This window comes from Nuphar pumila, chromosome 7, assembly GCF_984573655.1.
Source record: "Nuphar pumila chromosome 7, dmNupPumi1.hap1.1, whole genome shotgun sequence".
Classification (NCBI taxonomy): Eukaryota; Viridiplantae; Streptophyta; class Magnoliopsida; order Nymphaeales; family Nymphaeaceae; genus Nuphar; species Nuphar pumila.
In genome coordinates this window covers 92,792,552-92,805,942 of record NC_143255.1, presented here as the reverse complement: position 1 = coordinate 92,805,942, position 13,391 = coordinate 92,792,552, and positions in this window count along the sequence as shown.

The window sequence follows — 13,391 nt, the reverse complement described above, 5'->3', positions numbered from 1 at the left end:
ATGGTGTCGCTTCTGAATGCCTCTATTCATCAAATTTCTCAAATTTTTGAAAGTTTCAGTCCGATCAGGACTCTGTCTCAGAGTCCTAATCCAGTCAGGAGTCTGTTTTTAAGTCTGTTTTACTTCCATTCTCAATATTTTTCGTTTGCTTTCAAAATTTAGGTCATTTTACAGAGTCCAGTTAGTTCAGGACTCTATTTTAGAGTTCGGTCGAGTTGGGAGTCTAACCCTGACTGTGTTTTCTGACTTATTTCATCATTTCTTGATAAAATCTTTTGAAAATTCTTTCATTTGGCTTTTAAAATCTAAAATCTCAGAGTCCTAAGAGTTCAGGACTCTAACCCGGAGTTCCAGTTCGCTTGAGACCCTATTTTCAAAGATCTTGAATTTCAAATACTGATTTTAACCCCTTTTCAAAGCCATTTTCAGTGTTTATTTCAAAAATGTTCAAAATTCGATGTGGGCCCACTCAGTTGGCACCATATCCAGAGGAATTCTAACTCAGTTAGGACCTTATGCCATTTCAAAAATCCTAATTTTAAGTTTACTTTTGAAAATCTTTTGAAAACTCCTTCAATTTCAAGTTTTAAAATCGCTTTTTGAAAAACTCAAGTAGGGCCCACTCGGGGTGGCGCCATATTTGAGTAAGTCAGGGCTAGACTAGGGTTAGTTGATGTCTTGGTTAGTGTTAGAGGTTTAGAAGAGTCAAAACCATTTTGAAAAACTCATTTTTGAAAGTTAGTTTTTAAAACTAGTGTTTTTAAAGGTTTTTAAAAGTGTTTTAAAAACCCAATGTGAGAGAATGCCAAGTGGCACCACATTTGGGGGATTTTTAGAATTAGCTAGGGGTTAATTAGGAATTATTTAGGATAATTTAGACTAGGAGTAGTTAGGTAACTCCACCCCAAAATCGTCCCCCTTAGAAGAGTCCAAAAATTTTTAAATTGTCAATTTTTAAAACCTAAAAAAATTCTATAAATAGGGACCCCTAGGGGGTCGATTTTTCCAATCTCTCTCCTATTGAGTTCTTGGAGATTCTCTCTCCTCTCCAGCCCTTACTCCATTGCTGCAACTCCAAGGTATGAACTTCTTCACTTTTCTTATTTTATTTAATGCTTTTTAATGCTTTAAACCTAGATTTAGGCTTGGACACCCCTTCTTATGGAAGATCAACCATGGTTTCACCTCAAGAACTATCAAGAACCAGCAAGAACAATCCAAGAAGGTGATCTAACCCTGTTTTGGATGATTTATAGAGATTTTAATCCATTAGAATTAATTTTAATATGATTCTTTACATTATTAACCAATAAAATATATGATTTACCCTTTTTAATGGGTTAAATCTATGTTTTAAAGGTGATATCAAATGCCAGCCATTGATTCCCTGTTTTTAATTTTTTTTCATGGTTTATTCATGTTTGTTTTACGTTCTATAGCATAGAAATAATTTTTATTTACTGTTTTATGGTTTATTTTATTTATTTACATTAGTTAATGCATGGTTTTTCAAGTTTCTTAAATTTCTGTGTGTTCTAGGTTTAGAATAGTAAAGATGATGTTATTTCGGATTGAAGCACTCATTTTTTATTTCTGATTTTTTTATATGTGGTGCATGCATGAGTTATTGAGTTACTTTAGAAAAATCAGAGGTTTTGGACCTCGGGAACCCTGTCAAAAAAATCATACATCAAATCGGGTTTTTAAAGCTTTAAAATCGTGGTTAAAATCAAGAAGGTAACTTGCTGTTATGATATTTCTCTCATCTTATATCCGATTTTAGATCTGTAAAGTGCTATGGATTCACATTGAGTAGATCTGTCTGCTGTGAAAGTTTCGGATTTTTTGATCACTGTTTAGTATTTTTCCCTATTTAGAGAATCTGTTTTTAAATTTAAAACTCGTTAGGGTTTACCAAAACCCTAATCAGACTTGTGTTAGTCATAAATCCCAAACCACAGATCCGATTTTAGATCTGTAAAAAGTGAGTATTGTTATTTTTCTGTCTACTATTCACCACTAAAATTGCAGAGATGTTTGTTTAAGATTGCTATTTATGTTTGTATTTTCAATCCGAAACAGCTGTTTTAATCCCTGTTAAAAGTGATATATTTTAGCCCCGATTGCCGGAAGGGTTTCTCCCTAACCGAAGATGATTTTTCCAATCTGTAAATTGGAAAATCTCTGTTTTTCTTTCTAGTTAGTCTCTGTAAAATTTTTTAAATTTCCATGGATATTTGACCCCTGATTCAGGTCTGGGATTTAAATTGGTTGGTGAATTAGGTCAAAAATAACATATTTTAGGGTTTAATGCAATTTTCGGATTAATCTAATGTCAAAAAATTATTTTTATAATTCCAATTCGACATTATGGTTATAACTAGTACAGGTACCAATTTTTATGGATTTTGGAATCCATTTGATGGCTGAATTAAGCAAATTGCAAAACCGGGTTCCTGAAAGATCCAAAAACACTGCTAAAATCACAGTTTTTGTGATATTATTGGATTTTCGTGCATAAGCATATATTTTTAGGGTTTTATTATGTTCATAATAATATTAGGATGCTTTAGGTTTAATTTTGTATTCATTTGATTTTATTTAGTGCATAAAACCTAAGTTTTTACCAAAATCTCTTTTTAAAAACCCTGATTTCAAGGCCATAGTCTTGCTATCAGAGGCAATTTGGTCATTTGACCTAAATTTCGAAATCCCTAACCCTAATTTTCATATATTTAAGCATGCCACATCATATTTAGCTTAGTTTATTATATTTAAATTTCAAAACTTGCATTTTATCAAAATATCTTTCTAAAAACCCTAATTTCAAGGCCATAGTCTTGTTATTAGGGGTATTTTGGTCATTTTGACCCCAATTTCGAAATTTCATATCTTATCTTCCTTATTTATTCAATTTTATTTCATATTTTATCATTTTGATTTAAGGGAATCATGGCAAAAAGGCTTATATCTAGCAAAATCCAATAATTTCCTGATATTGTTGGATAAATCTAGAAAAGCCAACATATATTCATTAACCAAGCTTTCTAGTTTTGCAGGTACATTGAAGACTTTATTTTTCATGTATTTAAATTTCAATAGTGATGTAATTTGTAATTAAACTTTGAAATAAGAATTTACATTTCCTGCTTAGCTTAGGTTGCATTGCATATAGTTTATTTTTTTAAATAATGTTAATGTGTGATGGATGATGATTCATGCATATTTTTATAAATTCACCATGGTCTACACGAATGACACATGCACTAGCTTCTATGAAGTTTATAAACTTGGTGGAATTTGTATTTATGGCCATAGTCAGAATATGAAGGATATCTAGATTTATGATCTTCACATTAGCCACATTCAGCCTACACTCTTAGGCTAACTTCAAAATGCACTGCATTTCTCAAAATTACAAAAAGTATTTCTCAATTCCTCAAATCCATATTCATTCATTTCATGCATTTGTCAACTCTAATTCAAAATCTCAATTCAAAGAAGTTCATTTTCTCAAAATCTCCTAAGTCTTATAGCAAAATCGATTTTCCCAAAAGCATTGATCTTCAAAGAATATTTCAAGTGTTTTTCTCAAGTTCATAAACTCAATCTTCCAAAGTTATGCAGTCAATTTCAAAGTTTGAAGTTAAAATTTTTCTAAGTCTTATTCAAAAGAATATGGATTTGCCAATGATATTTCAAATATTTCCCAAGTTCCAAATTCAAATTTTCTAAGTTAGAATTTCAATTTCCAAGTTTGAATTCAGAGAAACCAAGTCTCTCACAATCGATTTTCACCAAATGTCAAGGATTCCTCAAAATCGATTTTTATTTCTTTCAGAAGTATATTTGAAATCCCAATTCACGATTTTCCAAGATTTACATTTTATATTTCAATCATTCAAAGCAAACATCATGTTTTCAAATGTGCATTTTTCTGAAAATTCATAGCACATGCCTGATTCTATGTGCATTTAGAAATTAGAATATGATTTAGACAAGTTGAATAAAGTAGAGCATAAGATTGAACCTTGGTTTAATTACCCCTGTTAAAGGTGGCAGGAACGGTTGAACCTCGTACCGACAGGCGAGTCCCATTCTACGGAATTTTCCCGCATTTTAAAACGGAGGCGAGTTATTTTCAAAAATCTTTTTCAAAGTTCAGTTTGATTTGCAAAAGTTAAAAATTTTGCGATGATAACAAATACTAAAGGTAGTTTGAAGTAATTCTTTTATGTGATGAAAGTTTTGAGATCAACAACGACTTTTGATAGTAAATTGACAAAGTATTCTAGAAATCCTTGATGAAAGAAATCGCTTGATATCGAATTGACACGTCCGTGACAAAATTCTCCTCTCTTTTTCCCCAAAAAGAGAGACTCAGGCTTAGCCCTTACCTGAATGGGAAGTTGGAAATAGTCCTCTCTTCCCCAAAGACGAGGTGTTTGCAAAACAGTAATTTCGAAGAGAAATTAAGTTTTCATCAAAACTCTCTATCTCTAGGCTTCTCTTATGGAAATGCGGCCGAAAAAAACAAAGTTGAGAAAGTATTACAGAGAAACAAGTCCATCACACTCTCCCTAAAAGAGGGGCCTCTGTAAAGGGGTTGGCCAAAGATGAGAAAAACGGGGGCCACAAAAGAAACGAGCTTCCGTCGAAGCTCTCCCTGAAGAAAAAAGGGTTATCTTGTGTAAAGTTGGTTGTTGTTTTACAAACTGTTCGCGAAGAAAATGAGTCCCTTCAAACTCTCCCTAGAAGAGGGTTCTTGCGAACAAAAGATGGTTGCATGCGAAAGGAACGAGCTCCCTCGAACTCTCCTTGAAGGGGGTCCTTCGCAAGAGAAAAAGATTTGAATTTTGATAAAATGATAACCCAAAGGTTGAAATTGAGAATTTAGAGCTTGAATGATGATGATTGGTTAGTACAAAGACTGAACCAGGAGGGCTAACTTGATCAGTCAGCCAGACACTAGCACGAGCGCTAGATATAACAGTACGAGCATTGGATTTGAAGATATACCAGCATGAGCACTGGGTTTTGAAAAGCACACCATCACTAGATTTCGAAAAATGCCCCAGTACAAGCACTGGGTTTTCGAAAGTGCACACCAGCACGAGCACTGGGTTTCGAAATACACACCAGCACGAGCAGTGGGTTTTCGAAATGCACATCAGCACGAGCACTGAGTCTTCGAAATGCACATCAGCACGAGCACTGAGTCTTCGAAACTGAACCAGTACGAGCACTGGATTTTCAAAATGCACCAGTACGAGCACTGGGCTTTCCCACGGAGAGTTGAGAAAGAGATCGACATTCGAAGATACTTGAGAACTAAGTGAGAATGATTGTCGATGTTTCAAGATTATCCCTTATACTGAAGGGAAAGTTCAGGTTTGTCCCTTAACCTGAAAGGGAAGGCAAGGGGAATTTTTGGTCCAATATGAGCATTGGATCAACAGGAAAATTTGAGTCGGAACTCGATAAAATAAGAATATACAAAAGCGAAAATTCGAGCCGAAACTCATTTTTTTAAAAATAAAAGAAAGAGGGAGAATCGAGCTTGTGAACTCGAATTCTCGAAGTAACGATTGGTTCCAATACGAGCATCGGATCCAAAAGGAAGTCCGAGTCGGAACTCGAAGCTTCAGAAACAAGAATATACAAAAGGGAAAATCTGAGTCGGAACCCGTTTTTTCAAAAATAAAAGAATGAATGAGAATCGAGTTTGAGAAATCAAATTCTCGACGCAATAATTGGTTCCAACACGAGCATTGGATCAAAAAAGGAAGTCCGAGTCGGAACTCGAAGCTTCAGAAATAAGAAATATACAAAAGGGAAAATCAGAGTCGGAACCCGTTTTTTCAAAAATAAAAGAATGAATGAGAATCGAGTTTGAGAACTTGAATTCTCGATGCAATGATTGGTTCCAACACGAGCATTGGATCCAAAAGGAAGTCTGAGTCGGAACTCGAAGCTTCAGAAATAAGAATATACAAAAGGGAAAATTCGAGTCGGAACCTGGTTTTTCGAAAATAAAAGAATGAATGAGAATCGAGTTTGAGAATTCGAATTCTCGACGCAATGATTGGTTCCAATACGAGCATTGGATCCAAAAGGAAGTCTGAGTCGGAACTCGAAGCTTCAGAAATAAGAATATACAAAAGGGAAAATCCGAGTCGGAACCTGGTTTTTCAAAAATAAAAGAATGAATGAGAATCGAGTTTGAGAACTCGAATTCTCGATGCAATGATTGGTTCCAACACGAGCATTATATCCAAAAAGCAAGTCTGAGTCGGAACTCGAAGCTTCAGAAATAAGAAATATACAGAAGGGAAAATCTGAGTCGGAACCCGTTTTTTCGAAAATAAAAGAATGAAAGAAAATCGAGTTTGAGAACTCGAATTCTCGACACAATGATTGGTTCCAACACGAGCATTGGATCCAAAAGGAAGTCTGAGTCAGAACTCGAAGCTTCAGAAATAAGAATATACAAAAGGGAAAATCAGAGTCGGAACCCGGTTTTTCAAAAATAAAAGAATGAATGAGAATCGAGTTTGAGAAATCGAATTCTCCACGCAATGATTGGTTCCAACACGAGCATTGGATCCAAAAGGAAGTCCGAGTCGGAACTCGAAGCTTCAGAAATAAGAATATACAAATAGGAAAATCTGAGTCGAAACCCCATTTTTCGAAAATAAAAGAATGAATGAGAATCGAGTTTGAGAACTCGAAATCTCGACGCAATGATTGGTTCCAACACGAGCATTGGATCCAAAAGGAAGTCTGAGTCGGAACTCGAAGCTTCAGAAATAAGAATATACAAAAGGGAAAATCCGAGTCGGAACCCGGTTTTTCAAAAATAAAAGAATGAATGAGAATCGACTTTGAGAACTCGAATTTCGACGTAGCAATTGGTCCAACACGAGCATTGGATCCAAAAGGAAGTCCGAATCGGAACCCAGAACTTCAGAAATAAGAATATACAAAAGGGAAAATCTGAGTCGGAACCCGGTTTTTCAAAATAAAATAATATATGAGAATTGAGTTTGAGAACTCGAATTCTCGACGCAACAATTGGTCCAACACGAGCATTGGATCCAAAAGGAAGTTTGAGTCAGAACCCGGAACTTCAGAAATAAGAATATACAAAAGGGAAAATCCGAGTTGGAACCTGGTTTTTCAAAATAAAAGAATGAATGAGAATTGAGTTTGAGAACTCGAATTCTCGACGCGACAATTGGTCCAACACGAACATTGGATCCAAAAGGAAGTCCGAGTCGAAACCCGAAATTTCAGACGAAAATAAAAGGGAAAAACCCGAGTCGGAACTCGGATCTTCTAAAAGTAAAGAATAAGATGAAAGCAAAACCTGACTCGGAACTCAGACGGGAAAGAAATAACTCCTACCCATGAGTCGGATTTTTAGAAGGATTGACAAAAAGCATGAACAAATTCCGACGATGAGGATGAGAAACTTATTCAAGGTCCTTGACCCAAGATGGCCTAAGATCTGAATTTGATTTATGATGGTTTCCAGGATTTGTCTCCTATCCCGAAGAGAATTTGACAACATCAGGGAAGTTTGATAAGAATCGACAAAGGATAAAGAATTAAGGAAAGAGAAGAATTAATGAATTTGACAATAAAAATTTGAAAAAAAGATTGGTAGAAATAGGCCAAATTTTTGAGAAAAAAATGATGATAAAAGAATTTAGGATTATCCCCTGTCTTGAAAGAAAGGGATCTCGCAGGACGAGATTCAGGTTTATCCCTTAACCTGAAAGGGGAATATCCCATTGAAATGATGCATCAGGTTTGTCCCTTAACCTGAAAGGGTTTAACGAATAAGAAAATACCTCATTGAAAAGAGGCATCAGATTTATCCCTTAACCTTAAAGGGTTTTATAGAGATTTGATAAAATTTAGTAATAATCAAATAAAACTTGACAAAAATTGATAAAATTGATAATGAATTGATGAAAACTTGATTAAATTGAAAAGTGAAATGAATGCAATTTAGTAAAGATAACAAGAATAACCGAAAAGTTGATAAGATTTTTAGAAAAGATTCGTCTGATCCTGCCTGCATATGATGAAGGAAGATAAGTATAGATCAAAATAAAATGTCCCAGTATTAGGGAGAAGATTGTGAGAATTCAATAGAAGATTATTGCTTTATTGAAAAGACTTTTGAAGAGTACAAAAGGCTAGGATGAACAATTCAAGTGTAAAATTTCTTCAAATGTAGAGCATTGATAGGATCTGGCAGTTCCACCCCATCTGCGTTGATCAGGCGATAGGCATTGCGAGGCAACGCTTCTTTAACCACATAAGGGTCTTTTCAATTGGGTGACCACTTGCCCTTCGGCCGATGCTTGAGATGAGCTGTCGATCTGAGCACAAGATCATTAACTCGAAATCTTCTCTCAATGACTGATTTGGCGTAGTGCCGAGCTATCCTCTGACGATAGGCTTGAGCATGCTCTGCTGCGTTGAGCATCTTTTCATCTAACAGATCAAGCTGTACCAACCTCTGCTGCTGATATTGATCAAGCGGAAGTTCGATGAGTGATGCGAACTTGAGTGCTGGCTTCTGAATGTGAAGAGGTAATACTACCTCGGTCCCATAGACAAGCTCTGAAGGAGTAGCGTTGGTTGGGGTCTGAATGGTGGTTCGGTACGCCCAGAGTGCATCATGCATCTTCTCGTGCCAATCGCGGCCTGTTTCCACAGTTCTTTCCAGAATACGAATCAAAATCTTGTTGGTGGCCTCTGCCTGGCCATTCCCTTGAGAATAATAAAGAGCTGAGAAGTAGTGATGAATCCTGAACGTCGAGCAGGTCTTCATCCTCTCATTCTTGAAGTGACTGCCATTGTCTGACACAATATCATGTGGGACGCCGAAGCGGCAAAGAAGATTCTTATGAATAAAGGAAACCACATGCCGGCTCTCTACCATTCGCAGAGTTACAACCTTGACCCATTTGGTGAAATATTTTGTAGCTGCGAGAAAGTATCTGTGGCCATTAGAAGCTGAAGGGGTTATTGGGCCCACTACAACGAAGGCCATCATCGAAAAAGGCCAGGGAGAAACGACAGATTGCAAGTATGCGGCTGGCGCATGAATGGAAGGTGCGTGCATCTGACATTTGACGCACTTCCTCACAAATTGATAGCAATCCTGCTGCATGGTCTTCCAATAATACCCTGCTCAGATGATTTGCTTGACGAGTGTTTGGTAGCCGACGTGAACACCCCAAATTTTCCTCACTCATTCTCAAACAATCCTCCTCAGGCAATGCCAACCCTGTCAGGTCAGTGTAGGAGTCAAACCCCGAGTCAGTTTCAGAAAATCACCATTTTACCCATTTTCATTAGGAAAATTACCATTTTACCCCTAGGTCATCCCGGACCCCAGTCAGTCGGAGTCAACCAAGCTCATTGGTCAGTTCAAGACAGTTAGAATATCAGTCATCTCAAGCTCATCTGAGCTCACAATGAACAGATCATTTTCATTTCTGACCATTCCTGCCAAAATGGGATCATTTCTTCAAAAATGAGCTCATTTCTCACTTGAATCCAAGCCAATTGTCTCTAAGTCAGTCATTCTCAGTCAGTCATGTTCCCCAGAGTCTAACTTGAGCTCACCAGGAGTTCAAGTGCTCCAGTTTCAGTTCAAAACCATTTCCAAGTGTCTAGGAGCCCATTTTAGTCCATTTTAGCTCTTTCAGCTGAAATTGAGCTCAGTTCAGTCAATTGAGCTAGTGTTCAAGCTTTGATTTTAGTTCATATCAGTATTACTGACCTTTGTTCTAGCTCAAACCCAGTTCAGGTTCGTAATTCACTTCACTCTAGTGATCATTCCGTACCATTTCTCTAAAAATGGCAGCTTTTCTTGAAAATTCAGTCGGAAAGGTCAGTTGAGTCAGTGCCTGGTCTGTTCATTTGAGTTCTGAAACTCTAAAACACAGCTCAATCCAGCTCACTTCAGTTCAATCCAGCTCGAACCCCAATTTTCAGTGTCACTCTGACCCAGTAGAGTCCCGAAAACCATTTCTTGAGCTATTTTGCAAATTTTATCAATTTTAATGCTTTTTAAACTGGTACAAGTGTCAATCGGGGTCTGACATCCAAAATTCTTTATTCAAGGTTAGCATTTCGCATAACATTTCATGTCATTTCTCATCATTTCATATCATTTCATCACATTTCATTTCATTTTCGAAGTCCAGAACTCCAGTTTTATAAATTTCAATCCAGATTGAGTTTTAAAAGCTTTTAGAAATCAATTTGAAACCCTGGGTTTCCAAAATTGACATTTTTACCCCCGGGAGTCTAAATTTGGAAATATTTTCTCACAAGAAAAATAATCTGGATTTCTTTCAAAATCAAATTTTCAAATTCTACATTGGATTTGCTTCGCAATGGGGTATTGAACTTCAAAATCCGAGCTTGTTTCAAAAACTACCAAAAATAGCTCGTTTCGGTTGGAAGCATTTTCTCGAGAAAAACAATATGGATTTCTTTCAAAATTACATTTTTAAATTCTACATTGGATTTGCTTCACAACGAGGTATTGAACTTCAAAATCCGAGCTCGTTTCAAAAACTGCCAAAAATAGCTCGTTTCATCTGGAAAGTTTCTGAAAAGACTATTTTACCCCTTTAATCGTCAAAATGAATTTCAAAAGTGGAATTTGGACCCGCTCTGAGATGGCCCATCCATTTGCCTTTTCTGTTTTAATTTATAAAAAAAGAAAAAAAAATTTACCTTTTTCTTTATTTTTTTTGTTTGTTTTATTTTTTTTTATTTATTATTTTATTTTCCTAAGGTGGGACCCACAAGGGAGTCGACCACCCTAGCCCTCAATCCAGCCCATTTCCTTTCTTTCTTCCTCCATTTTCTTTTTTATTTTTATTTTTATTTTTATTTTTTTTACTTTCCTTTTTTTTCTTTTTTTTCTTTCTTTTCTTTCTTTCTTCTTTCTTTCTTTCTTTCTTTCCTCCTTTCTTTCCTCTCCCAGCCACTCACGTATACCCTATCCAGCCCCTTCTCTTCCTCTTTCCCTCTCCTTTTCCTCCCTTTCTTTCCTTTTCTTTCTCCCCTCTTCTTTCCTTTTCCTTTTCCTTCTTCCCTTCCTTACTCCTTTCTTCCTCCAAAGCCATACTTTCTTCCTCCAAAGCCATACGGCTGTAGCCTTGGGCATTACACAGCCTTCTTCATTAATCAATGGTAACTTAGGGAAAGATATCATCTTTCCTAAGTTACCAATCAAAAACAAAAGGAAAAAAAGAACGGCTGGCCTCCCAAGCTGAATTCACGTCTCTCTCTTTCTCTCTCTCTCTCTCTCTCCCTTGAGCTCTCTCCTTCTCTCTTGGCTGTTGCAGCCACAACAGCCATCCTCCTTGTAGCAGCTCCTCACCATTGCTGCAACATCCACAGCAGCTTCTCCACCTCTCCTTCCTTGACAGCACCACCTACACTTGATGCAGCCCATCTTTCACCACAACACAACAGCTTCATCTTCAAGTTCCAGCAAGCTCCTCCCTAATCAAGGCAGCAACAACATACTATCATCATTAGCTCCAACTTCCATCGTTGCAGCACCTTCAAACTTCAAGCTCTCCACAGCAGCAGCCTTCTCCAGCCACCTGTGTCAACCACACTTTGACAGCAACACAACCACCTTCACCAGCCGGACCTCCTTCCTCTAGCCATTCCTCCCAGCCGGTTCAGCCACCTTAAAGCCCAGCTCCCCCTTTGCTTCAGCCACATCAAGAGGCTCCTTGATCACCCTTTGCTACCATCCTCTCCTCCATAGCAGCATCAACTACTCTAGCCGGCAGCCACCAAGTGGCAGCTCCACCTCCTTTGCAGCAAGGCGCCACCACCAGCCGGACCTCCATCCAGCTACAATCCTCATTCACCACAGCCCAGCAACAACCCCTGAGCGATCAGAATCTTCTCCCACTCCAGGTCTCCATTGCTCCAGCTTGCTACCTTCAACCCCTCGTTTCAAGCCCCAACGCTCTTCCAAACTCCCACGCAACCTCTTCAAGTCCAACTACCAATCCAAGCGAGCGCAAGGTAAGGCTATGTTCCCCATTTGTGTTGAACGATCTCCTCTAAAATATTTACCCCTTTAAGATGTTGAATCCCATATGAAAACACAGATTTTAGGACAGGTTTTGCGTGGTTGAAAGTTCTTATTTTCTATGATAAGGCTACATAGGTGAGATGATCCATCCCTTTGATGGACTGGATCTCTCACTAATAGCCAATATCAAGTCAACTTCGTACATCCTCGGTTTTTTTTTTTTTCTTCATTTTAAACATTATATTTATGTTAAATATGCATTTTAGGCATCTCATTAATTTAGTTTTATTATTTTATTAGTAGTTTATTTAATGTCCTTAAGATTCGTATTAAAACTTGTAGATGTTAATTTCAGCATAAGTTGCAGTCATTATTTTACATAGATTTTCGTTTCAATAAATCCAAAAAAAAAATATTTGTAGTTGGGTTTATTTGTCCAAGATCTCATGTTAGAAATTTAGATCCGTTTGAGTTTTGGAAACTTATCAAAAAAATCAAATCCCAAGCTGGGATTTTGGACTTCTCTGAATTTTCAATTTCTGCTTTAGCAGACAAAAACCTCCGGCACCACCCTTGTGGAAGATTCAGATTGTCCTTAAAAAATCACAGTGTATTCATAATAAAATCTACTGATGATCTGGAAATTTTGAAGTTTTTCCAGTTAGTTTTGTTCTCTGTCAAAAATCAGATTTCCCAGCCGCCTGGGAAAATCTTGATTTTCCTTCGTCATGGTATAGACAGACCCTAATGCACCGACTCCTCCAAATCTGTAGTCTGTCTGCAAAAACTTTTAACATGAAAGTTGTTCCTAACATGATTTCCTGTCATTTTCCCAAATTTGGGAATTTTTTGATTTGTTTCATTATTTTTCCCGGATTTTCTCTTTCTGTCTAACAGATTCCAATGTCCAGAAATTCCAGAGATTTAGGTCTCTGATAACAGTGTGATCTTTTCCAAACCGTAACCCGAATCCCAATAGTGTCAAAAGATAAAATCTTCCTATGTTTGTCAGGGGAATTTTCCCACAATTTCAGTCATTTTCCCATCTGTCTGCCATTTTTACCACATTTTCTACCGAAACCTGTCTGTTTCCTTCATTTACTAGAGTCGCCGGATTCCGATCCGACTTGCCGGAGTGGCACAGCTCCGACCATAGGTCAAAACCAAAAAGTGTAAAAGGCAAAAATCCTTTCCTTACTATCCTCTGTCATCCCATAAAATTTGGGAAATTTTTATGGAAGTTTGATATCCTAAATCCCCTTTAGAATCAATATTTTAGGCAAAAATCATAAAA